Here is a 25340-nt window from a genome sequence, read left to right as displayed (position 1 = left end):
TTGTTGAAAACAGGGCGCAACTTTCTTCGCTCGAGCAGACGTTCAAAAATGTGAGTGGTCGCTCGAACGCAACTTCCTTCACTTGAGCCGTCTGTCAAATGACCAGCCCTCCAGCCCTTCTTGAAATTGAATCCGAATCGTTTACCTTTCCATTCAGTTGTCGAAGCTGGAGCTTGTTTCTTTGCTGCCAAAATGACTTCTGTCATCAATGCTCTATCAAGTACTTCTACATAGGTCAGCAACTTCAAGACACCAACTCACTCAAACACTTCCAAATCCAAACTGCCTTCAAATTTTCATGCCTTTTTGTAATTAGTATCCACCATGTGTGTAGCAAACCGAGCTAATTCAGTGAATTAAGCTTCATACTCAGCTACGGACATTCTGTTTTGCTTAGGTTTTTGAAATTCTAACACTTTTCGATCTCTGAAGCATTAGGGAAAATACTTGTTGTAGAAAATCTCATTAAACTGAGTCCACATCATGTTCCCATTATTAGTTCGGATCAGTAACCACTATCTCCGAGCTTCATTTTTTAACGTGTAGGTGGCCAAAAGAACTTTTTGTGTTTTGGAGCAAGGAAACACTTCAAATAGTTTCTCTATTTCGAGCAACCAGGTTTCTTCCTTTAAGGGTTCAATGCCACCCAAGAAAGTTAGCGGTTTCATCTTCATGAACTTCTGAGTTAGGTTTATTATATCATTGGTATTTGGCTCATGTTGTGCTAGTGGAGGCGAAGAGGGCAAAGTTGCTACCTCTGTTGTTATGCCAATGCGTCAGTCAGAGCTGTAAGCATTTGTTCCATACGACTCATGCGAGTCTCAGAGGATTCGGTGACATCATTACTTCTTGTGTTTTCCATTTGCTATAGGTAAACAGAGCACTATAAACATAGGCAAATAGTCATTTTTACAATATTTAGATCATTCATTTCAATTTTATGTGTTTATGGTCAGATTCAATGTAATGCCCCAGCCCATAAATTTTTTGGTTCAATGCCAGACACTCCGGACTCGACCGTGCACCCTTCGAAACAAGTGACACTCAAACCCGAAATAAACAGGGACAGGAATTTGATGAAAAGTTCCGAACGCAATGAACCCAATATAGACAAAGAGTAAAGCGACGCACAACGAAACCGATCATCACATTCAATTTTTACATTTAAAGAACATACTCACTCACACATGTAAATGGAATGCCCGTACTCCTGACTAGAACATCCTAAGCTCATATGGGCTCGTGTGTGTGGTAGAACACATGCTCTGATACCACTCTATCACGACCCAAACCTGCCCCTATAGGTTTCGCATCGTAACAAGCCTGTAATCCTTAGATTACCAAAGGCTTCTGAACAGATGATCGTATAATATGGGGCTGCAGAAGCAAATATAGAAACATACATAGTCCATTGAGCTGTGTAGACCTATATGGGGCAAAAAACTTCAAAACTGAAATAGATATATACATATGTAACGATAAACTGCCTTAAGTCTTACATCACCTTACAGATAACATTATGTATTATAAGGAACTTAACCCAGTGTACAAGTAAACAAAAACAAAACAGCCTTAGCATGGTTACAAAACTTGACTTCTCAAAACAGGAACCTCCCCGGGAGGCACGGTGGCTGGCTGATCCAAAACTAGGCAACAGCTTAGGCCTAGTCACGCGCCTGCTCACGGACATGCATAATATAAATAGTGAGTGGAAGCCCAGTGAATAATAATAGAGTAAAGGGTTAAATGAATGATGCCCCACCAGATTCAGAAAAATAGAAACAAATTCATATTTACATTCTTGTTTGAATCATATACAGAAATTAAATTCATGCTTGTTCATATGTGATATATTCATTAGCGCAAAAGTTCAAATACAGAGCATTAAGAGTCATACTTGTCAGTTTCACAAAGGAACCTCCAGTACTGGGAACAGATAACACACTTGACAGTTCCATAAAGGAACCTCCAATATTGGGAACAGATAACATACTTGTTAGTTCCACAAAGGAACCTCCAGTAATGGGAATAACTAGCATACTTGTCAGTTCCATAAAGGAACCTCCAGTACTGGGTACAGATAACATACTTGAGCCATGGAATTGTTGCCACAAATACTTTTCAATATATGGACTATCATTCATTGATACAGAACATAGCATTTCATGAAAACGGAACATTTCTTGTCATATCATATAGGAAAATAATTAAACATGAACATAACTTTACAAAGTTATTACTTACAGATGGCTTCAAAGCAAACAACAGAGCAGACAAATCAGGTAACTTGCGGTGCGTGACCTACACAGATACAGAACGAATACGTACTGAATTACACACCCAAAATTATTAACTTAGTTCTTTCTTCTTTAGGTGTGTTTCTACATCTTATCCTCATTATTATGTCTTAACTAGGGCATAGGAATGCCTAGGATGCAATGAAGATGTCAAAACATGCTATTCAACACTTAGACAAATTTGCTGAACATAGGGGTCTCGTTCGAGTGCAACTTCCCTCGCTCGAGCGGACGGCCAAATATGTGAGTTGTCGCTCGAGCGCAACTTCCTTCACTCAACCGATCTGTAAACTTTGCAAAAGTACTGGTTGTGTGAATTTTTCGCTCGATGGCCACTCGAGCATGTGACTGAGGTCTTCGCTCTGGCGCAACTCTTGTCACTCGAGCGGTCTACAAAATGTGTCAACTTCTGGGAGCATGCATTTTACACTCAAGCCAAATTTTGGTCGCTTGAGCGCAAGATCTGTCGCTCGAGTAGTGAGGTCGAATTCTAGAAATTCTAGATTCACCTCTAAGCTTCAAAACCTATCTTTAGCCTTTCAAAGCACTTCCTTTGGACCCAAAACTTGAGAAAACAAGTTTAAACTTGGAAAACATAGAGAATTAAAGATCATTTCATGAAATCAAGACCCATAAGCATGTCAATTATACAAACTCAAGCTTGAAATGTGAAAACATAACATGAACATAACATGTATGAGATGATTTGAGCTCCAAGTTTCCAAATCAAGAGCAAATGAGATGTTTAGGTCAAAAACATGTTGAATTCTTTGAATAAAACCAAGATATGGATATGCATGTGGAAATTCTTGAGAATCAACTTACAATTCTTAGTGACTTATGCATGCATGTAGGAATCATGCTCCAATTCCTTAATCTAAGCTCAATTCTCACATTTTGACACTTAAACCTCTTAAGTTCAACCACCTATGTCTTAAATACAAACTTTGAGGGCATGATTCTTACCTAGAGTTCCCAATTCTCTTGAATTCTAGCAAATTCTTGCTCAACTCCACAAATTTTTCTTTAATCTTACCAACTCCCATTTTTTTCTTCTTGAATTCACTATCTCCCTCTAACTCTCACTCTCCCTCACGTTTTGTTGTCTCAAGGGAATAAAATAAGAGTGTAAAATGTATACTAGAGTCCACTCATGCCTTATATAGGCTCAATTAAGTTGACTTAATTAATCTTGGCTTAGGTCAATCACATTGACATTAATTATTCTAATTAATTCGTTCCGAATCAAATTTTAATTAAACGTACCATAACATTCTAAAAATTCCAACTAACACATATATCAAATCAATTTCATGGTCGGATGTCGATAAGGCCTTGAATTCACAAAATATAATAAAATCTCAAATAGATATTCCTACGATAAATAGATAGAAATACATATAATGAAACACATATGCACTTAATTCAGAATTTCATTTTAATTACTTATTATGCATACTTAATCATGGCTTAATCATGGTTTAACAGTTAATCATGGATCGGGGTTGTTACAGTCTCTTTCTCTCTCTCACACATTTGTAGGCTCAAAAGATGAGGAAATGAGTGTGTATCTAATATCCTAGAGTCATTTCTTGGCTTTATATAGGCTTGATTAGAGAATATCATTAGTGGCTAATTAATTGCTATTAATTATTCTAATTTAATTCGTTCCGAATCGAATCTTAATTAGACCTACCATAAAATTTTAAAAACTCTAAATAACACATAAATCAAGTCAATTTCTTGATTGGATGTCGATAAGGCCTTCAATTCGCTGAACAAAATAGAAACATAAACAGATATTCATACAATAGACAAATATAAACACAAATAATGCAATGCACATGGAAGTTACCCGGAATTTCTTCTGAATTATGTATTAAGCATACTTAATCATGGATTATTGGCTAATCACAAGTCGGGGTTGTTACAGTCTTCCCCCCTTAAAGAGTTTGGTCATCCAAACTCAAATTACCTTCGTTTCGAAAGAATATCGGGTCCAAAGGGAACAAATCAGGATATCTCTTTATCATGTCCTTTTCCGTCTCCCATGTTGCATATGTCCCTCCGTGGTTTTGCCAATCCACTTTCACTAAGGGGATTTCTTTATTCCTCAATCTTTTGATCCGGCGGTTCACAATCTGAATTGCTCTTTCCTCATAGGTATAGTCATCCTTAAAAAACACATGTGTTGGTTCAATAACATATAATGGATCTCGTAGATAGTCCCGAAGCATTGAGACATGAAAAACATTATGCATGTGTTCCATAACTGGCGGTAAGGCTACCCGATATGTCACCGAATTGATTTTCTCAAGAATTTCATATGGTTCAACATACCGCGGTGCCAATTTTCCTTTTACTCCAAATCGCGTTTGCCCTTTCACAAGAGTTACGCGAATGAACACATGATCCCCGACTTCATATTCTCAATCTCTTCTTCGAACATCCGCATAACTCTTTTGGCGACTTTGTGTAGTTTTCAGTCTCTGTTGAATCAGTTTCACTTTCTCAGTCATTTCTTGCACAAGTTTTAGTCCCAACAATGGTCTATCACCTACTTCAGCCCAGCAAATTGGAGATCGGCACTTTCTACTATGCAAAGCTTCATAAGGAGCCATACCGATACTCGAATGGTAGCTATTGTTATACACAAACTCGGCTAATGGTAAGTAGGTCTCCCAATTGCCTTGGAAATCTAGGGCACACATCCGTAACATGTCCTCCAAAGTCTGATTGGTTCATTCAGATTAGTCGTCTGTCTGTGGGTGGTATGCACTACTCAACCGTAATTCAGTTCCCAAGGCCTGTTGTAAACTCTGCCAACACCTTGACGTGAATTTTGAGTTTCTGTTAGATACAATGGATACTAGCACACCATGCAACTTCACAATCTCATTCAGATAAATGTTAGCCAACTTGTCTGCAGTATAAATAGTTTTAACAAGCAGAAAATTGGCAAACTTAGTTAAACAGTCAACAATCACCCAGAAAGAGTCCATACCTTGAGAGGAGTGAGGCAATCCAACAATGAAGTCCATCGTAATGTGCTCTCATTTCTATGTTGGTATTGGAAGTGGCTGAAATAATCCTGCAGGTCGTTAATGTTCGACTTTAACTTGTTGGCAATGCAAACATCTAGCCACAAAGTCAACAATATTTTTCTTCATTTCAAGCCACCAAAAATTATGTTTCAAGTCATGATACATCTTCGTATTCCCTAGATGCATAACAAATTTAGAATTGTGTGCTTCAGTCATAACACATTTCCTCAAGTCAGAACAATCCAATACACAAAGTCTATTCTGGAATTTCAATACATTATTGTCAAGCACAAATCTAGGCCTCGGTTTTGAGTCACTTTCATCAACAATTTTCTTCAATAATTGCAGGCTGAGCAGAAATGGCGGCTAGGATTCCACATTGTTCACGCAGGACTATCTCAATTTCATTCCTCTCTAGGTCACATAATAATTATCTCTAGCCAGTGAGCAAACATGACAAATTTCCAATAGATTTTCAGCTCAAGGTATCAGCGACTGTATTTGCCTTCCCTGGATGGTACAAAATCTGCAGATCATAATCTTTAATCAACGCTAACCATCTTCTTTGTCTCATGTTCAATTCTTTTTAGGTGAAGAAGTATTTGAGGCTTTTATGGTTAGTATACACTTCACAAGTCACTCCATACAGATAATGGTGCCAAATCTTTAGTGCAAAAACCACAGCTACAAGTTCAAGGTCATGGATCGGATAGTTCTTGTCATGTGGTTGGAGTTGTCACGAGGCATAAGCAATTACCTTACCATTTTGCATTAGCACACATCCCAAACCTTTATATGAAGCGTCACTATAAATTTGAAACCCATCAATACCATTAGGCAAAGTCAAAATTGGTGCATTTACTAACCTGGTCTTTAGTTCTTGAAAAGCCGATTCCCATTGATCAGTCCAATCAAATGGCACATTTTTCCGCGTCAACTGTGTCAAAGGCATGGCAAGGCAAGTTTGGAGAAGTCTTTCACAATTCTTCTATAATAGCCAGCAAGCCCCAAAAAACTTCGAACTTCTAACACATCAGTTGGCCTAGGCCAGTCCACAATAGCTTCAATTTTCTATGGGTGAACAGAGATACCCTCCTTGTTGATTACATGCCCCAAAAATGATACACTGTCAAGCCAGAATTCACATTTGGACAACTTTGCATACAATTTCTTTTCTCTTAGAATCTGTAAAGCAGTTCTCAGGTAATGTTTATGTTCTTCCCTGCTTTGCGAGTAAATCAAGATATCATCAATAAACACAACAATAAATTCATCAAGAAATTGTTCAAAGACCCTATTCATTAGGTCCATAAAAGCTGTAGGTGCATTCGTTACCCCAAATGGCATGACTAAAAATTCGTAGTGCCCATATCTTGTCCGGAAGGCGATTTTCTCTATATCTTCTGTTTTAACTTTCAATTGGTGGTATCCGAATCTAAGGTCAATTTTTGAAAAGACATAGGCTCCCTGTAGTTGGTCAAATAAGTCATCTATTCGAGGTAGTGGGTATTTATTCTTAATAGTCACTTTGTTCAACTCCAGATAGTCTATACACAACCTCAAAGATCTGTCTTTCTTTTTAACAAATAAAACTGGTCGGATGAACTTCTTATCTAACAAGTCTTGAAGTTGGCTTTTTAATTCTTTCAACTCATAAGTTGACATTCTATACGGGGGTTTGGAAATTGGTTGTGTTACGGGTACATCATCAATAGTAAACTCAATTTCTCTATCAATTAACTCCCTGGGCAATTCAATTGGAAATACATCAGGAAATTCATTTACTATTAAGATGTTCTCTATAGTAAGGCTATCAGAAATCACAATCAAAACATAACACATGTACTCTCTACATCCCTTTCTAAGCAATTGAACAGTTTTCAAGGTAGAAATCAAACATGGGCACAAATTCAGGTAAAACAGATGGACGAAACACAATGGATTTATTCACACAGAAAATAGTTGCACAGTATTTCGTCAACCAATCCATACTTAATATAAAATCAAAATAATCAATACCCAATGGCAATAAATCAACATACAGTGTCACATCACCAATTACTAGTTCACATGCCGAATAAACATAAGTACATACCATAGAACTCCCAAATGGTGTAGAAACAGACAATAAATAATTCATAGGTTCTAAAGGTCTAGTCAATTTTCGAGAAAATGCATGCGACACAAATGAGTGTGTAGAACCAGAATCTATTAAGACATATGCATTTCAGTTACAGATGGAAATTATACCTGACACCACAGACTCGGTGTTTTGTATATCCCTGGGTACTAGTGCGAACACTCTTTCCTGTCTCAGTGTCTCATTTCCTGTGTTACCCCTGGCATTAGCTCATGCATTTGTTCTCGCTACAAAAGCAGACCCAACTGAACTTGCTGCAAGACAATTAGCATCATCGAATCTCAGCGGACAATCTCTAACCATGTGGCCAATCTTGTCACACCGAAAACAAGCACCTGATGCACGGTAACATGTGCCTTTATGCTTTTTTCCACAATCAGGACAGTTTGGAATAGATCCACTACTCTGACTAGAGTTACTGGAGGATCCCGTATTCTGCCTTTTTGAAAATGACCGACACTTCTTTCAAATTAAATCCAGATCGTTTACCCTTTCATTCAATGTTGGAGCTAGAGCTTGTTTCTTTGTTGCCAAAATGGCCTCTGCCATCAATGCTCTATTAAGTACTTCCACCTATGTAGGCAACTTTAAAACACCTACTCAATCAAATACGTCCAGATCTAATCCCCCTTCAAATTTTTGAGCCTTTTTGTAATCTGTGTCAACCACATGAGGAGCAAATCTGGCCAACTTAGTAAACTTAGCCTCATACTCGGCTACAGACATCTTGCCTTGCTTAAGTTCTTGAAATTCTGACACCTTACAGTCTCTAAAGCATTAAGGAAAATATTTCTCGTAGAATATTACTTTAAACTGACTCCATATCATAGTTCCGCTACCATCTCGGATAAGCATCTACCATCGTCTAGCTTCTTCTTTCAGAATATAAGTGGCTAAAAGAACTTTCTGCATTTCCGAGCACAGAAATACTTCAAATATCTTTTCGGTCTCTAGCAACCATGTTTCTGCTTTCAACAGCTCAATCCCACCCAAAAAGATTGGCGGCTTCATTTTATTGAACTTCTGTGTTAGTGCAATAATATCAGTGTTTTCCAACTCAGCTGGCACCGGAGGTGGTGGAGGTAACGGTTGTTGCCTCTATTGTTGCGTCATTGCCTCAGTCAAAGCTGCAAGTATATGTTCCATTCTACTCATTCGGGCCTCAGAAGACTGAGTGGCATCATTACTTCTTGTATTTTCCATTTGCAATGTTTAGAGTAAGTTCATTGTTTTAAATTTCAAGAGTTCATGAGTTCATATTCAGATTCAGTTTACACATTGACAGAATTTAACACACACTCACATATGCAAATGTAATGTCCCTACTTTTTTTCTAGGATAACCTATAGCTCATATGGACTCGCGTGTGCAGTATAACACGTGCTCTGATACCACTCTGTCACGACCCAAACTCGCCCCCTATAGGTTTAGCATCGTAATCGGCCAGTAATCTTTGAATTACCAAAGGCCTCTGAACAGAATAACATATAATTAGGGGCTGAGGAAGTAAATATATAAAACACATTGTCTATAGAGTTGTGCTGAAGTATATAGGACAAAAATTTTAAACTTTATATACAAATATGTGACGTCAAAAATAAAGTCATCTTACGTCACATTCATTACAGATGGAGCAAAAAGGGAACTAAGCCCCATATACAGATAAACAAAAGTTTGCTCATATATCAACAGAAAACAAAGTCTTAAACGTTTACAAAACATGGCCACAAGGCTTGACTTAATTCGGAATATCCTTGAGAGGCACAAAAGGGTGGCTGACACACCAAAACTCCAGGCAACAGCTACATACATAATATAAATAGTAAGCGGAAGCCCAGTGAATAATAACAGAGTAAAGAATTTCATAAATGATATCCCATAGTAGATTTCAAATCAGAAACAAATTCAGTTTCCCATACTTAACCAGAGATTATAGCAGTTATATGTGCTATATCCATTTAGCCGTCATATCATATCAAATTTTTATAGTTGGTATCAATGACCACATAGGTCCGCATCTTGTGCACAAGTAGCCATGGTATTGTTACCCCCAGATGAGGGCCACGTGAACATAGGCCTCGGTATTGTTACCCCCGGGCTAGGGCCACATAAACATAAGCCACAGTATTGTTACCCCTGGGCAATGGCCACTTGCAAATCAGCCATAATATTGTTACCCTCGGGCGAGGGCCACGTGAACTATGGATGCCACAAATACATTTCAGAAAAATGGACATTCATTCATGATTCACAAATAGCATTCCAGATAGCATTTCAGAAAACATATCTTATTACATCATACAAAAAATAAATAAAGTTGAACATAGCTTTACTAAGTTGTTACTCACAGTTGGCTTCAGAGGTAGACAGACAGAGCAGATAATTCAAAGAGCTTACGACGTATGACCTACACAAACATAACAGATACATTCTTGAAACACACACCCGCATATAACTTAACCCAATATATTCATTTCTAGTCTGTTTCTAAGTCTTATCCTTATTATTATGTCTTAACCATAGCCTAGGAATGCCTAAGACGTAATGAGGATGCTAAAATGTACTTGAGAACACTTAACAAAACTTGTTGAGAACAAGGGTCTCGCTTGAGCGCAACTTCCTTCGCTTGAGTGGACGTTCAAAAATGTGAGTGGTCGCTCGAGTGCCACTTCCTTCACTTAAGCAGACATTCAAAAATGTGAGTGATAGCTCAAGCACATGCTTGAGTAGTCTGTAAACTCTACAAAAGTACTGGTTGTGTGAATTCTCCGGCCTACGACCGCTCGACTATTGCTCGAGCATGTGACTGAGATCTTCACTCGAGCGCAACTCTCATTGCTCGAGCGGTCTGCAAAAATTGTAAACTTCTGGAAGCATGCAATTTATGCTCGAGCCAACTCTTGGTCACTCGAGCGAAAGTACAAAACAAAGGATGGTAGCTCAAGCACAAATTATGTCGCTAGAGCGAGGAGGCCAAATTCTGATTTGCCTTCAAGTTCAAAACTTTACTTCAAAGCTAAAATTCATGGTCTTTTGGGCCAAAAACTGAAGGAAACTTGTACAAACTTGTCAAACGTCATGAATTCAAAATCATTTCCCAAAAATCAAGGCCCAAAGCATGCCAATTTTTCAAAATTAAACTTAAAAGTGTGAAAACATAACATGCATGTGATGATGCAAGTCCAACGCTTCTAAAACATGAACAATTGAAGGAATACAAGTGACACCAAGTTAAATTCTTCAAAGTATGCAAGTAAAGCTTCATGTATGTGGAAAATTCTTTGACTTCAACTTCAAAAGCATGAGATTTATGCATGCATGTATAATTCACTCTCATTTTCACCTATCTAAGCTCAATTCTAGCATTACACAACTTTATTCTTTGAATTCATGTGCAAAATGACTCAATCCCAAAGCTAGAAGGTTGAATTCTTACCTTAGATGATCAATTACACTTCAAATGGTTAATTATTTGAAGTCCCAAGCCAAAACCTCCAAGTTCTCTAGCAATTTCCTTGTTGATCACTTCTCTCTCGGTCTCTCTCTCTCTCTCTCTCTCTCTCTCACACACACACACACACACACACACACACACACACATGTTTGTAGGCTTAAGAGATGAGAAAATGAGTGTGTATCTAATATTCTAGAGTCATTTCGCTTTATATAGGCATGATTAGAGAATATCATTAGTAGCTAATTAATTGCTATTAATTATTCTAATTTAATTCGTTCCAAATCGAATCTTAATTAAAATTACCATAAAATTCTAAAAATTTTAAATAACACATAAATCAAGTCAATTTCTTGATCGAATACCGATAAGGCCTTCAATTCATAGAACAAAACAAAAACACAAATAGATATTCCCACAGTAGACAGATATAAACACAAATAATACAATGCACATGGAAGTTACCCCATAATTTCTTCTGAATACGTATTAAGCATACTTAATCATGGATTATTGGCTAATCACAAGTCGAGGTTGTTGCATCATCACATGTGCCAGGCACCCGGTCAATCTATCAATGAATTCTTATCCCAGATGACGTCTATTTGGGACCAGTTAGCTCTTTCTAAACCTACATAGGCATATTCTGAGGATGCACAGTTGTTTATTACTTATCGGAATCATCAGCAACTATTACAGTTCCTTATGGCTCTTCGTAGCATTTTTTAGCCCGTGCGTACTTCTTTGCTCTATCATTGGCCCTTGCCTACTTTAAAGCAAGCCATTACTAAGCTTTTATCAGAGGAAACTTGTTTTGGGACTCTCAAATCTCAGAATATGGATTTTGTTCTTGCTACACCATCATCACGGAGTTCCTCATCTTCATAGCCCACTAGTTTTTATAATTATTGTCATAATTGTGGCCTGCCAGCCACTCATTCTTTTGTTTAGTGCCAGGTTCACGAATGCTTGACTTGCCACAAGACTGCTCCAGGTCATCTGCAACGCAATTGTCCTCGAGCCCCCTCCACTACTTCATCCAGGAAAAGGTCTTCTCGTTTTGGATATCAATCCAAATCTGGACAAGGCTCTCACTCTGCTGTTGTTGCCTCTAAGGGTTTTTCTACTCACTATTCCACTGATTTCGCTACTCCTTCATTCTCTATGGATGATGTTGAGTCCATCATCCAACAGGTGCTTACCAAATCTGGTACTCCTCCCTCTACTGCTCTTTTAGTGACCTCAAGTAACTCTCCATGGTATTTTGATTCCGCATGTTGTAATCATATGACTTGTGACTCCACTATGTTTTCTTCTATATCATCATCATCTGTTGTCCCCACCATACACACTGCTGATGGTTTTTATATGATTGTTAGTCACATTGGTCAAATTTCTACTTCTACTGTGTCTCTTTCCGATGCTTATCATATTCTTTCTCTACAATTGAACCTTATCTCTTTCGGTCAGTTATGTGAACTTGGTCTAACCGTTACTTTTTCTGCTAACGGTTGTTTGATGCAAGACCCTTAGACGATACAGATCCTTGGGATAGGCCGTAAGCATAGACGTTTGTTCAAGCTTACCCATCTTTGTATTCTACCCAAATCATCTACTGCTACTCACATTGCTTCCTCTGCTGCGTCTACTTCTGTCATGTCTTCTTTTCACCTTTGGCATTGTCGCTTAGGACATGTCTCTTTTAGTCATTTGAAAACTTTGGTTTCTAGTGGTCAGTTAGGTCATGTTCGTCTCGAAGATGTCGATTGTTTATCTTGTCAAATTGCTAAACAACCTGCCTTATCTTTTAATAAAAGTAATTCTATGTCTATTACTCCTTTTGATCTTGTGCATTCAGATATTTGGGACCCTTCCCCCACACCGACCATTGGGGGTCCACATATTTTGTGATTTTGTTGATGATTTTTCTCGTTATACTTGGCTTTTTCTTCTCAAAGATTGATCTGAACTTAAACAGATTTATTATGATTCTATTACTCTTACAAGGGCAATTGTTAAGGAAACCTTCAAGATGCTCTGAGTCGTTCCCTTCTTAATTCCTCGTAAAGTTGACACATACGAGCAAGTCTGTGGCTACACAATCCCAAAGGAGTCACAAGTACTAGTAAACGTTTAGGCTATTGGTCATTTGGCTGAACCCCGCCTCATTCATGCCAGAAAGGTCCTTGGACTCGGACATTGATGTCCATGTGAAGAAGTGGTTTGGAAATACTCTTCAAATCCTGGGAGACGCTAGTGATCCTCAGCTAGTCACCTGAAAAGATACAAACACTCCGGTCGGGGGTGCCAGAATTAGCACTCCGACGGACAAGTTAGTTCAGACACTCAGGATAGCTTGTTTACCAAATTTTGTGAAGTGATTCTTACATACCTTTCTATAACCGTTGTTCCTGTATTTATACCTGTTCTTTTTGATCCTCGGGGCCAGGACCTACTTTTTAATCATTGTCCTTTTTTTTATTCGGCCCTAAGGACTTACATTTATTCGGCGCATATATTATATTCGGCTCCCCACTCTTGTAGGATACAGCCGATTAATATCAGTCTTCCAATGGTACACACCTTCTAATTTTTCCATGTATTCGGCTCCCACAATTGCCCCCCGAACTCCCTATTGACGAAAGTTAATCGGCGTGTTTGGTCTTGAATTGGAAAAATTAAAAATAGATCAGGCGGCCTCGCGTACCCCAATATAGATGTCAGGATTCGCACACCTTTTCGTTCATCATTACGCTTTCCCGCCTCAATCATGCGTCTCGCATTTATTGTGATTTGAAATTTCAGTCCTTTCGAATGCACAGTTCGTCGAGTATTCGAGACTCTTGGACCGCCAGTGGATATCCCTTCTCTGACTCGCATTTTTTGCAACTCTTCTCCATCTACCCCCGTCTCCCTTGTTCCTCGTAAGTTTTCTTCTCTTTTCTTTGCAATCCTACTTTCTATTTATTATTTTCATTTTGGTGAACCCTTTTTTCCCCGTGAAAATGGCCAAACACTTGAAAGACCTCCTTTCTGAGGGTCGTGTCTCCGGATTCCGGTGACACTTTTCCATCCCCGTCGATGTGCATCTATCTCTAGTGACGGACAACACTCTGGACATGGAAAGAGAGGATCAAAATTCAATCGTCTTTCCTCTCCTATCCATTGCAGAGGGCGGGGTCCGTTTTCCCCTACATCCATTCCTTAGGGCCATCCTCCGCTATTGGGGTCTGATTCCTTCTTAGCCTAACATGAACTTTTTTCGAATCGTAATGGGGATCGTAGAGTTGAACCGGCGCCTCAGGATCGATCTTGGGATTTCGGCCATTCGGCACTGTTATGCATTAGCCAAATCTTCCGGTCGGCTTGGGCGGTACTTTCTTAGGGCCAAGGATACTGACCATCATTTGGTAACCATGCTCGCCAGTTCTGGCAAGCATGTGGATGACGGAATGGTCAATATCCGAGGGAATTAGGAATTTGGCAAAGGCAAGGGTCGCCTAGACCCTATTCCTAGATGGAGGGGTGAACCAGGCTGCCGTATGTCTCATTGTGTTTACTGAACTTTTCCTTTACTCGGCCTTCCCTCTGTGTCTAACCCTTTGTCTTTGCAGGCAGTAATTTGAAGAAGATTCTGGTTTCTACCGATGACGCGGTCCTTGCGCAGGTTGCGACTGCACTTGGATACTTCGGCCGTCCAAACTTACAGAAGCAAGGGAGAGCGGCCCACATACTTCTTCGATACGAGCCTACTTACACTACTTTTTCGGCCGTTGACAATATTCCAATTCCATCTGGCGATCGACAGCTTACGGCTCTTATCTTTCCTAGCTTCAAGAGTCTCAGAAAAGTTGGTCTCGAAGCTTCTGACTCGGGGCAAGACGTCGAGCCGGTGGTAGCGGTAGTCGCCGAACTAGACAGAGAGTTCATTGAGGAGGCCAAAGAGGTTGACGAGGCCCTAAACTCGGCGTTTGAGGCAGCCAAACATAGTCACCCTACCTCGCCGTCCACTTCGGGTCGGGCGGAGTTTTCTTCTAGAGATATTTTTGGAGGTTTGAGAGATTTACCCGGCGGTTTTTTTGAAGGTATGGCTGGGGAAAGCCTCACGTAGATGGCTCGAAAGAAAAATGCCGAGCGTATGGCTGCCCAGAAAAAGGCCGAGGCCGCCCGTTTTGGACCTGCCTTGGTTGAGTCTTTCGAACTCGTTATTCAAGAGTCGGCTAAGATTGTTGCGGCCGAAACGGCGAAAGAGGTTGAACAACCGGTCATTGATGAACGGTTGATTCCGGAAGAGCGGGGCAAGAAGCGTAGCACCGAGGAAGAGGCCGGTTCAGAAGATAGTCTTGCCGATAAAAGGCCTCGCTTAGAAGAATCGGACGTGGTTGTTCCTTTTATTGTTTAGCCAAAGATCAGAGACACGCCAATTCCCTCTGACGCATCCATCATTACCGACCCGGCAATAGCCTTGAGCCTAGCGGCGTCAGTCTCCCTACCAGCTGATAAGGCATCCTTTCATGCCGTGCCAGATTTGGTGGCCATAGCCCTATCTGCGTAGTCGGCCCTTTTGGTAGGTGAACTTTGACTTGTTTTGATTTTGGTTGCCTATGGCATCTAACGATCCCAACTCGTTTTACAGACGGTCGGCAGGATCGCCGACTTGGGCCGCTGCCTACACGATGCCCTTGAGAGGATTGACCGTTTGCAGTCAGAAGTGGTCGATCAAAAGAGCAGGGCCAAGTTTGAGATGATGAGGGCCGCTATGGAGACTGCGCGAGCCGAAGTCGAAGTGGAAAGGGCTCGGGCTGCCGATCAGCACCGTTCTGATGCCGAAGATAAGGCGAACGCATGCAAAGAATTGCTTAGGCTAGCCGAGGAGGCGCTTAACAAGATGGAGGCTGAGTTAGCAGAGTTGAAGGCGGCCAAGGAAAAGGCAGAATCTAAGGCTTCTGCTGCATTCGAAGCAGGAAAAGGCATCGCCTTCAAAGAATATGTAGATGAAGTCCCCAGGTTTGAGAATCGGAGGTTCAAACACGGGTGGCTCAAGGCCCTTGATGCCGCTGGGGTTACATTGGCCATGCCAATTCCTTATGAGCAGGTGGACGTTGAGCCACTTGAGTCTAACCCCGAGGATTGGTCTGGGAGTCGTTTGAATTTTATGAAATGCTTTCCCTTTTAATGTATGTTTTTGTTTTTAGGACTTTTGTTGATTCCGAGTAGTTTTCATGTATAAATTGGCTACTGTCTGCGCTCAATTTATTAATGAAAATTATCTTCTTGTTTCACTACTAATGCGCAGTTTGTGATGTTATGTTGGTGTATAATGTTTTCCTTTCACTACTTTAGATAGAATGATTACTCTGTTGACCTTTCTATGATTGAATATCATGGCAAACTTATCATTCGTATGCCGAATAGTTCGTTGGTATTATGCTGAAACGATTCATGGGCCGGCTGGGGCACTTAAGCCGAGTATATTGATAAATCTATCACGACCTTGCCCCAGGCGCTGCATGATCATTCTGAAGTCGATTCATGAGCCGGCAGGGGCACTTAAGCTGAATAGATTGGTTAATCTGCCCTTGTCCCAGGCGGTGCATGATCATTCGAGTGCTAGAAAAGACGGACTTAGGAGTTTTATCGACGATTCATGAGCCGGCTGGGGCACTTAAGCCAAATAGATTGATTAATCTGCCCTTGCCCCAAGCGGTGCATGATCATTCTGAAGTCGATTCATGAGCCGACTGAGGCACTTAAGCCGAATAGATTGATTAATCTGCCCTTGCCCCAAGCGGTGCATGATCATTCTGAAGTCAATTCTTGAGCCGGCTGGGGCACTTAAGCCGAACAGATTGATTAATCTGCCCTTGCCCCAGGTGGTACATGATCATTCGGGCGCCGGCGGGTCTATCCAGTCGGTGCCGGGCGATTGAGGTTTTCACAATTAATGAAATTGCCTCGAGGGTGCTGCCTCTGTAAATGATAAATGATTAAGGGCACAACTTTACAGTAAACAACTGACTCCAGCTTTTGAAGGTATCGTGTGAATGTCGAACAGACTTTTCTTTAACAGCAGAGGGGAAGCGAGGACACTAGCTGAGCTGGGCGGAGACATGCATCGAGGTGGTGACCCTTCGCGCACAAGGGGTAGGAGTTCCAGGGATCGAGAGAGGCGTCAGTCTCCTCGACGTCGAAGCAGGTCGCCCAGGCAGGACAAGCAGTCGCAGGGCAGATCTTCTCAACCTCGAGTCGAGAGAGGATCTGACTCGAATCCGTGCCCATTAAGCTTTGCGGTATTTGTAGGGAATAGACCTATGACAGAGGTGGACTCGATCGTTCGGGACCCAAATGTAGCGGTCGAGTTTGCTCGACAAATTTTTCCTCCTGAGGTTCAGCAATCGATGGTAGGTCGTCAGGACTATGAAGTATTTCGCGAAGGCATTCACGGGGCGGTGAAGGGGCTTTACACTGCTTATGAAATCGGCATGCGGTTGCGTGCTGCCCGCCGAGAAATGAAGAAGAAAAAGGAACGTATTCGAAGTTTGGAGGCTCGCGCGGAGGTGGTTGAGTGTGAGTTAAGGGCCTAGGCACAACCCACCGGGTGCGGAAACCCAATCGTGGGAGAAAGGGTTACTAGTCGGCTCATCAGTTCCGCGCTTCCCGATCGTGAGACGGCGAATATGTTCGCAATGGAGAACACGAAGGGGAAGGCCTATGAGAAAGGTTTCCATGAAGGCCGAAAAGTTAGAATCGAAAAGACCAAGGAAAAACTTGCCGAAGAAGTTTGCCGATGTGAAAATCATGGATTTAGGCACGGTTGGATCAAGGCATCTCAAGCCGCAGAAGCTCTTCAAGCGTCGGCCATTGATTCGGCATCGCCACTCTACCACAGTAAACATTTTTCGTTTTCTGCTTTTGAAGTCGAGAAGAGTGAGGATGAAGGTGATGCCGTATAAGTATACTTATTGTAAGGTTGAAACACAGATCGCATTCGAAACTATGTAATATATTGCTTGTTTATTGAATAAAAAACGTTCTATGATAAATATTTTGTTGCAGTTCGTATTTAGTATGTATGCATTTCGTTTTACTGTATATGTTTGAATGAATGTATAGATGTTGATCGGCAGGATCGGCCCATACATGATAGCCGTTTATTCCTGAATGAGGCTATTGTAACTTGAGGAAGCCGAAAGCCAGTGGGTAGAGTGGCTGCGGCAAATTCAACTCGGCTCGGGACCTAGATTTTTGGCCAGTGCACGTGCTTCAAAAATTCGTTTGGATGACTACGCCATAGCGAATGTCAACCGACATTTTTCTCATGGAGTTTAGTGTTAGTGAAATCACCTCGGGATTGGGGCCTCGAGATCGCTGCCAGTATTGAAAATAAAAAGAGTGAGCGCTTCGCGCAGATAAACAATCACTTATGTGAGGTGGGATAAGTGGGGATGTAAGTTAGAGAGACTGGAGTTCAGCCGAACTTGATATTGCCATGGAGCGCGGCAAAGGACCCATCTGTATGAGAAGTAGGGCGTCCAAAAGTTGGCATGAATCTTTAAGTCGTCGAAACAGATCACCTCGAAAGGAAAGGCAACAACCGTTGGGTTTATCCTTCCTTGTCCTGGATCTTTGCCTTGACATTGTCAATGGTATCAGGGGAGGACTTAGGCACAGTTGGCTCAAGGCATTGCAAACCGTAGAGGACTTCCAGGTGAGGGGAGTTGATTCGGCACTGCCGCTTTACCAATGCCTCTTCTCCCCTTTTTAGCTTTCGAGTTTGGAAATGGGTATTGTAATGCTCAAACGCAAGTTGCGTTTATGTAACAACTGTCTGAATAAATAAAAATTGTAATGCTCAAATGCAGGTTGCGTTTATGTAACAACTGTTTGATCGAATAAAAAGCTTTATTTCAAACATTTGCGTCTTATTCTGAATTTTTTATATGCTCAGTTAAGCACCTTATTTTTTATGTTGGCGAGTTTTGTTTTGTTCGTGCCAAAGGGTACTCCGTATCCGGAGGCTAAATCGGCACTAAGGTGTTATGCACCAAAGGGGGGCTCCGAATTCGGAGACTTAATGTGGCCAATCGTGATATCCACGAAGGGCGCTCCGAATCCGGAGGCTTAATCGGCCCTAAGGTGACATGCACCAAACGGGGCTCCGAATCCGGAGACTTAGTGTGGCCAATCGTGATATCTACGAAGGGGGCTCCAAATCCAGAGGCTTAATTGGCCCTAAGGTAATGGGCACCAAAGGGGGCTCCGAATCCGAAGACTTAATCAGCCCTAAGGTGACGTACACCAAAGGGGGCTCCGAATTCGGAGACTTAGCGTGGCCAATAGTGACATCCACGAAGGGCGCTCCGAATCCGGAGGCTTAATCGGCCCTAAGGTGACATGCACCAAAAGGGGCTCTGAATCCGGAGACTTAATCGGCCCTCAGGTGACGTGCACTAAAGGGGGCTCCGAATCCGAAGACTTAGTGTGGCCAGTCGTGATATCCACGAAAGGGTCTCCAAATCCGGAGGCTTAATCGGCCCTAAGGTAACGTGCACCAAAGGAGGCTTCAAATCCGGAGACTTAATCGGCCCTAAGGTGACGTGCACCAAAGGGAGCTCTGAATCCGGAGACTTAATGTGGCCAATCGTGATATCCACGAAGGGCACTCCGAATCCGGAGGCTTAATCGGCCCTAAGGTGACGTGCACCAAAAGGGGCTTCGAATTCGGAGACTTAATCGGCCCTAAGGTGACGTGCACCAAAGGGGGCTCCGAATCCGGAGACTTAGTGTGGCCAATCATGATATCCATGAAAGGCGCTTCGAATACGAAGGCTTAATCGGCCCTAAGGTGACCTGCACCAAAGGGGGCTCCGAATCCGAAGACTTAATCGACCCTAAGGTGACCTGCACCAAAAGAGGGCTCCGAATCCGGAGACTTAGTGTGGCCAATCGTCATATCCACGAAGGGCGCTCCGAATCTGGAGGCTTAATCGGCCCTAAGGGGACCTGCATCAAAGGGGACTCCGAATCCGGAGGCTTAATCGGCCCTAAGGTGACGTGCACCAAAGGGGGCTCCGAATTCGGAGGCATAATCGGCCCTAAGGTGACGTGCACCAAAGGGGGCTCCGAATCCGGAGACTTAGTGTGGCCAATCGTGATATTCACGAAGGGCGCTCCGAATCCGAAGGCTTAATCGGACCTAAGGTGACGTGCACCAAAGGGGGCTCCGAATCCGGAGACTTAGTGCGGCCAATCGTGATATCCACGTAGGGCGCTCTGAATCCGGAGGCTTAATCGGCCCTAAGGTGACCTGGACTAAAAGGGGCTCCGAATTCGGAGACTTAGTCGGCCCTAAGGTGACGTGCACCAAAGGGGGCTCCGAATCCGGAGACTTAGTGTGGCCAATCGTGATATCCACGTAGGGCACTCCGAATCCGGAGGCTTAATCGGCCCTAAGGTGACCTGCACCGAAGGGGGCTCCGAATCCGGAGACTTAGTCAGCCCTAAGGTGACCTGCACCAAAAGGGGCTCCGAATCCGAAGACTTAGTCGGCTCTAAGGTGACGTGCACCAAAGGGGGCTCCGAATCCATAGACTTAGTGTGGCCAATCATGATATCCACGAAGGGCGCTCCGAATCCGAAGGCTTAATCGGCCCTAAGGTGACCTACACCAAAGTGGGCTCCGAATCCAGAGACTTAATCGGCCCTAAGATGACGTGCACCAAAGGGGGCTCTGAATTCGGAGGCTTAATCAGCCCTAAGGTGACGTGCACCAAAGGGGGCTCGGAATTCGGAGACTTAATCGGCCCTAAGGTGACGTGCACCAAAGAGGGCTCCGAATTCGAAGACTTAATCGGCCCTAAGGTGACGTGCACCAAAGGGGGCTCCGAATTTCGAGGCTTAACCGGCCCTAAGGTGACGTGCACCAAAGGGGGCTCCGAATCCGGAGACTTAATCGGCCCCAAGGTGACGTGCACCAAAGGGGGCTCCGAATCCGGAGACTTAGTGTGACCAATCGTGATATCCACGAAGGGCGCTCCGAATCCGAAGGCTTAATCGGCCCTAAGGTGACGTGCACCAAAGGGGGCTCCGAATTCGGAGACTTAGTGTGGCCAATCATGATATCCACGAACTGCGCTCCGGATTCGGAGACTTAGTCGGCCCTAAGGTGACGTGCGCCAAAGGGGGCTCCGAATCCGGAGACTTGGTGTGGCCAATCGTGATATCCACGAAGGGCGCTCCGAATCCAGAGGCTTAATTGGCCCTAAGGTGACCTGCACCAAAGGAGGCTCCAAATCCGGAGACTTAGTTGGCCCTAAGGTGACCTGCACCAAAGGGGGCTCCGAATTCGGAGACTTAGTCGGCCCTAAGGTGACGTGCACCAAAGGGGGCTCCGAATCTGGAGACTTAGTGTGTCCAATCGTGATATCCACGAAGGGCGCTCCGAATCCGGAGGCTTAATCGGCCCTAAAGTGACGTGCACCAAAGGGGGCTCTGAATCGTCGTCATGACGAGCGTTACAATGGGGTTTGTGAAATGAATTGAGCTATGAAGAAAAATGGTTTGCATTGCAGAGGTGATATATATACAAGTATCAAAGCCCACAGGTCGGGTCAGTGATAGGGTTTTCATAAAATCTCTGCCTGTGCCGATTGGGGGGAGCCACGGATCTCTTCAATGCCATGGGCTGTCGGGTAGCGCACAAGCTGATGATAAGTGCTTGGAACGGCCTTCATAATATGTATCCAGGTTCGCCCCATGATGACATTATACGGTGAAGGGAGCTTTACGACCAGGAATTCTACTTCGACCGTTCTGGAGCCCGCTCGAACAGGTAATATGATCTTCCCTAACGGGTATTCAGGATTCATATTAAAGTCGAACAATGGGTGAGGCGCCGGAGATAAATCTGACTCGCTGAGGCCTAGTTTGATGAAAGTTTGGTAATACATAACCTCTGAAGTACTCCCTGGGTCTATGAGAATGCGTTCAATGGTGAACTGATTTATGCGTAATTTAATGACCAACGGATCGATGTGGGAAGCTGTTGTGCTGCTAAGATCGGAGTCATTGAAAGTAATTGTCGGAGCTTCTTTGGGCCATTCAGTCGGAATACGTCACTTTTGGGGGATTGGATGTGATTGAATTATGTGCACGGTTGGGGGTGCAGGGCTATAGATCATATGGATCACGCCAAGTGGAGGTGAGTCCTGCCTCAAGGCTAGTGCCTTGATTGGCTTTCCTTTTCTCACATACTGTTGAAGTCGGCCGTCTTGCACTAGTTCTTCCAGGTGATCTTTTAATGCGTAACAGCTCTCCGTTTCGTGGCCGTGATCTTTGTGATATTCGCACTGCCTATCCCTTCTTCACATGTCGGGCGGCCCCACCATCTTTGACGGCCATTTGAAGAATGGAAGGTGTTGGACTTTGGTCATTATTGCAGCGATTGGTTCTGACAACTCTGTGTACTTTTTGTCGACACGCCTCGAACGCCTACTGTCGACTTGTAGTTGTTCATTCGTCCGGTGGGAGCATTGATCGCTTGATCGGTGAGTATCCCGCCTTTTGTCTCGTTTAGCGCATTATCGAGGCTCTGGGCTAGGAGGTGGCACGAAACTTATTGGTTGAGCAATTTCAGGGGGGGCCGTTCTGTTGGACATTTGGCCGGCTTTTATTCTCAAAGCATCATCTTCCACTTTGCAATACTCTTCAACTTTCTTCATCAACGCCCAGACTGTTTTGGGGGGTCTTCTGGTCAGGGAACTGCGAAGAGGACTGTCAGGATGTAGTCCCATTTTGAAGGTGGTGATGGCCATGGAGTCATTGCAAGCGTCATCGACGAGGTTGAAGCACTCTCAATAGTGCGCTGAATACGCTCTGAGCGTTTCTCCTGACTGAATCTGCATAGCCTACAGAGAGTCGGCCTGTTTTGGTTGTACCTCGTTGGTGATGAACCTGGCCCTGAAGGATTTCTGTAATTGATGGAAGCTTTTGATCGAGGCCGGCTCTAGCTTGTAATACCACCTGACAGCTAATGGCCCTAGGCTGCTAGGGAATATTCGGCACATGAGGGCTTCGTTGTCTGCGTGCAATGTCATGGCCTGCTTGTAGTGACGGATATGATCAGTGGGTTCTGATTTTCCATCGTAAAGAGTGAATGACGGAGCTTTGAACTTCTTGGGCAGGGTTGCCCTTGCAATCTGTCAAACAAAAGGATCGTGCTAGTCCTCTTCATCTGAACTGCTCCTCCTGCGCTTGTTCCTTGTATGTAGACTCTTTTCGGAGGAGTTGGAAGTTTTGGATCGTCCCTTCTTGTTGAGCTCTATGGGTAATGAGTTGGTGTCACTATCGGTATCCTTTGGTCAGGCTCGGGGTTGTTGTCCACCGGCCCTCGGAGGTCGTTTGGTCTCTTGGCGCATGGCTTCTCTCGATTTTGCGACTTCGAGGGCCAAATATTGACGAAGACGTTCATTTTAAGCGATCATGTTCTCCAGCCTTTGTTCATTCTGCTTTGCTTGTTCTATGACCGCCTGCATTGTCTCTTGCACTAAGGTCGTTGGTGAGTCGAAGTTCAAGGCGCGTCTTACAGCGATGGTTTCTTTTCTGAGCATATTTGCTGGAGTGAGGTCATCTCCCTATGTGGTCTCGTCAATGGCTACCGGACGATCTTCAGTCACGCCTGCCATGGATGTATTTGAGTATTCCCACAGACGGCGCCAATTGTAGAGAAGTGGTTTGGAAATACTCTTCAAATCCTGGGAGACGCTAGTGATCCTCAGCTAGTCACCTGAAAAGATACAAACACTCCGGTCGGGGTTGCCGGAATTAGCACTCCGACGGACAAGTTAGTTCAGACACTCAGGATAGCTTGTTTATCAAATTTTGTGAAGTGATTCTTACATACCTTTCTATAACCGTTGTTCCTGTATTTATACCTGTTCTTTTTTATCCTCGGGGCCAGGACCTACTTTTTAATCATTGTCCTTTCTTTTATTCGGCCCTAAGGAGTTATATTTATGCATCGTTGTCCTTTCTTTTATTCGGCCCTAAGGAGTTATATTTATTCGGCGCATGTATTATATTCGGCTCCCCACTCTCGTAGGATACAGCCGATTAATATCAGTCTTCCAATGGTACGCACCTTCTGATTTTTCCATGTATTCGGCTCCCACAGTCCAATACTGCAATTTTGAGTTAATTCCATTTGGTGTAGGTCAAAGAATATGTCCAGGGCTACCATTGGCAACAAGGATGATTTCAGTGATGTTGGGTTCACTCTTAAATTCGCTTGATTGGAAGCTTGATGGTGGGATTAAATCGGAGGACTTGGATATGGAGGAGAAGTTTGGCATGATCTTACAGAAGGCTCAACCTCTTTTTGTTGTTCCAATCCAGGTTGACAATGTGCATTTTTTTTTTCCCTTCTGTTTTGGTACTTCAATTCGTGTGCGGCAATAAGAATGGGTCTAGTGGTGTTGGGTTTGCTCATAAACTTATTTGATTGGAAGAGTAAAGATGGGATTGAACTAGAGAACTTGTACATGACGGAGAAGTTTAGCATTGCACCTTACAGAAGAAGGAACCAACCTCTTCTTGTTATCCCAACCCAGGGTTGACATTATGTTTTTTTCTCTGTTTCGGTACCTCACTTGGTGTGTGGCAATGGTCCTGGCGATGTTGGGTTTGTGTGGTAGTATGGTTTCTTTTTGTGCTTAAGTAAATGCCAGAAAAACTTTGTCGCAGTTAGTATGGTAAGGTGCTCTTATGTATATCATTGTAAACTACATTTTGTCACAGTTAGTATGGTAAGGTGTTCTTATGTATATCATTGTAAACTACATTTAAAGTGCCTCCCACTCAACTTTTATTTCTACTTTATCTGTTTTATTAAGTTGGATTTATTCCTTTCTGTTCATTTCAACAAAAAAGAATATTTTTCACAAGAAATAGTTTTTTGATTTACAAATTTGAGATTAATATATTAATGATTGCATTAGTGTTGATGTTAGTGATGATCAGTGGCGGAGGCACATAGGGCCCAAGGGGTCATATACGCTCCCTGAGTTTTGGGATTTTTTTTTTTTTTAAACATAAAGAAAATATTTTAAATAAAAAAATTTATAAAAATATTATTTAAAGTGAAATGTCAATGACATTTTTAAAATTATGAGAACAATAATGATTATTTTGATTAAAAATAAAGAGACTATGATAAGTCATATTATTATTTATGAAAATTTCAATATAATGGTAACTAGCGTAATATCCGTGCTATGCACGATTTTAAATAAAATAATTAGTAAGTAATTTTAAAATTAAAATTAAACAGTAAACAAATAAAATTAATTAAATTTTAACTATTTTTATCACAATTTCGCTTATGGATTTATTTATTTTTTCCTCCTACC

The 25340-nt window shown here is 42.6% G+C and overlaps 1 pseudogene; it reads left to right on the top strand.

Moving 5' to 3' along the window:
- LOC114292957 (geraniol 8-hydroxylase-like) overlaps nt 1-24548 on the top strand; it is a 30819-nt pseudogene extending 6271 nt beyond the window's left edge.
- Nucleotides 24549-25340: the final 792 nt, after the last annotated feature.

Source organism: Camellia sinensis, chromosome 1 (assembly GCF_055761805.1).
Source record: "Camellia sinensis isolate YWXY chromosome 1, ASM5576180v1, whole genome shotgun sequence".
NCBI lineage: Eukaryota > Viridiplantae > Streptophyta > Magnoliopsida > Ericales > Theaceae > Camellia > Camellia sinensis.
The sequence above is the reverse complement of the archived record's forward strand: the minus strand, read 5'-3'. Positions and strand labels throughout refer to the sequence as shown.